Here is a 2931-nt window from a genome sequence, read left to right on the forward strand (position 1 = left end):
AAAACAAGTTGCTGGAATGATGCACTTAATTTGCTTAAATCAAATGTGTATATTCAAGTCCTTCTTGACATTTAAGCAGGATCCTGAGCATGCAACAAAAAAACAACTGCTATTACACCTCCCTAATTTTTGCAGTTCCAGCCCAGCCTAGAAATAAGTTTAATTGGAATGAACCCAATAATCTTGCAGGTACGTCTTTGAATTCTCCATATTTAAAATCACCCCCTAGCCCTTCTGTGGCCATCGCTGAAATGCCAGCGGCCAAAATGAAGTTCAATCCCTTTGTGACTTCTGACCGAAGCAGGAACCGGAAAAGGCATTGTTCAGTGCGCCTTCCCACATTTGCAGGAAGATTATGTCTTCCCCTCTTTCTAAAGAGCTGAGACAGAAGTACAACGTCCGATCCATGCCCACCTGAAAGGATGATGAAGTTTAGGTTATACGAGGGCACTACACAAAGGGCAGCAAATCAGCAAAGTAGTCCAGGTTTACAGGAAGAAATGTCATCTACATTGAACGAGTGCAGTGGGAGAAGGCTAATGGCACGACAATCCATGTGGGCATCCACCCCAGCAAGGCATTCATCCCAGACTAAAACTTGACAAAGACCACAAAAAGATGCTCAAACGTAACGCCAAATCTTGCCAAGTAGGAAAGGAAAAGGGAAAATATAAGGAAGAAACAATTGAGAAGACTCAGGGATAAAGTAATCATGTATACAACTTTCATTAAAAACTGTTAAAATGAAAAAATAAAAAAAATTATCCCCCATTTTTTTTTTTGGAAAACTTTATCTTTTTTTTTTTTTTTTTCTCTTTTGCTTTCTGTTTTTTAGAGACAGGTTAATTTTTCTCTGTTATCATCTGGAACCTAAACTATCACTTATTACTATTGCAAATATAATCAGCCACCAATTTATTAAAACCTGTGGAAATAATCCTCTTAGTAACTCAAAATGTGGGAAATACAGTGGTAAGTTCTTGGCTTCAACAATATTTAGGATATATGAGAAGTCCTATTACCTCTACTCCAAATAATACCAACTTAGAAGACACCTGGTGGGTTGGCTTTCCAACGTAATTTCTCTAATATCTCTAGCTCCACCAACAAGGAGAAATAAGACACATAGCCTAATCTGAGCCAGTGAGAACCTAGCAGCATCAGGGAACTGAGAATCAGCCAGATGTCCCTGGCAGACAGAAGAAACACCCATGAAGACCTACCACTGAGGTTCCTGGGTTTGCTCTGGATCTTCAATGTATTGAAGTGGGATTGTTCAGCTTTTTCTCTAATTCTATGCAATATTTTTCTTATAAATCTCTTGATAACAAACCACCAGAGTAACTTTCAATAAGCATAATTTAAACATCCACAAGAAAATTTGTATGGCAAACCACAAAAATGAGGAATTGGGTGCAAATCTGCAATTATCTTTTACTCTCAGCAGAATCTCTAAGGCTTTGTAGTCTACTTGGCACCTGAGGTTATCCCTCATTGATTTTAAGAATGGCTGATGGTAATAAGTGTGATTTCCTTTCTTGGTCATTGATTTCCGTCTATTTCTTTTTATTCTTTTAACAAATTTTAAAATATAGATGAAATAAACTGAATGCATTGGGAATATAGATAATTGATTCCTAATTACAGTTCATTTAAATAATGAGAAAACATTCAAATGAGGAAAAAATATTCATTCAGATATCTGCCAAAAAACTCAAAATGGAATGGAAAAGCTAAAACGTGTTTCCGGGTATTGCTTTGCAGCTCATCAGTTTTTAATTGGTTGCTCCATTTTATAACATACCTGCTTTCCATGTTTAAAATGAGGTTACCTCACAGCTTTTTAAAAAATTTTGGAATCTGTAATTATATGACTAGTTTAATTTCTGTTCAACTATCTTGTGGCCTATTCCAATCCACAAACTGTAATGAACTCTATATTATATGATCCTAAAATTTAGGTGATTCATAGCTTTGTTTCTACTTGCCAATCGAATGATGGATATATATTTAGTCACATAAATAAAATCTTATATACAAAAGATGCAGTGTTATGAGCCAGAGTTATATTCCTGGAAACCCATCTTGTATTATAAAAATAAAGAAAATAAAAGCTAAAATACTTTAAAGGTTTAATAAGTATGTAATCATTCAGTTTACATAATAACTGCCCTGAAACTTCTTTTGGGAGAACATTTTCAGCAAGAGCTGAACTTGCTGAAGCTGTGCAGGGAAGTTGACTTGAAGAAGCAAAAATTCTTTTCCAGAAAGATTTCCTATAGCAAGTAGCTTTTCTTGGTTTGGAAAACTCTGGTGGCATTCAAAAGTAGGGTCATATGTTGCATATCTACATAGAGTACAAAATTCTATGCAGAATGTCCATCCTTTATTAATGATCTCTTGCTCTGTTTGCCTAATAAGCTCTTCATTGCTGATCTTCTATGATTAAGAGTCTATATATTCCATCACTTATTCAGAATATAATCTGAAACTAAACACTCTACCTCAAAAGTACCTGGGGACAAATAGGATATAGATGGGCATTTAATTAACATTCAAATGTTGTAGTTTACCTGCCTGCAAACAAATGTAATGCCACATTCATTTTTTCAAATGCAGGAAACACAGATTTTAGTCAAGGGGGAAACCAGTTATCTTTATATTTTTTCAATCAATAGAATAAAATATTTTCAAATCTTTTAGCTATTATCATAAAGGAACATCTATATAAGTAGATGGAATACATAATTTTAAAAACAAAGTAGCGAAAAGAGCTTACAGTTTTGAGGACATGTTACATGTCACATTTTTATGCATTATTTTACCTAATTTTTCCAATTTTTACCTCATCTTTACAATATCCCAGTGTAAGTATTACAAAAGCTCAGGAATATTAAAAAAAATTAAATGCAAATATCTGATAGGTAGAAA

At 34.3% G+C, this 2931-nt stretch overlaps 1 pseudogene; it reads left to right on the forward strand.

Annotated features, from left to right (window-relative positions):
* The first annotated feature begins 266 nt into the window (after positions 1-266).
* Positions 267-705, forward strand: LOC130844496 (60S ribosomal protein L26-like; annotated as a pseudogene).
* The last annotated feature ends 2226 nt before the right edge of the window (positions 706-2931 follow it).

Source organism: Hippopotamus amphibius, chromosome 2, assembly GCF_030028045.1.
Source record: "Hippopotamus amphibius kiboko isolate mHipAmp2 chromosome 2, mHipAmp2.hap2, whole genome shotgun sequence".
Taxonomy (NCBI): Eukaryota; Metazoa; Chordata; class Mammalia; order Artiodactyla; family Hippopotamidae; genus Hippopotamus; species Hippopotamus amphibius.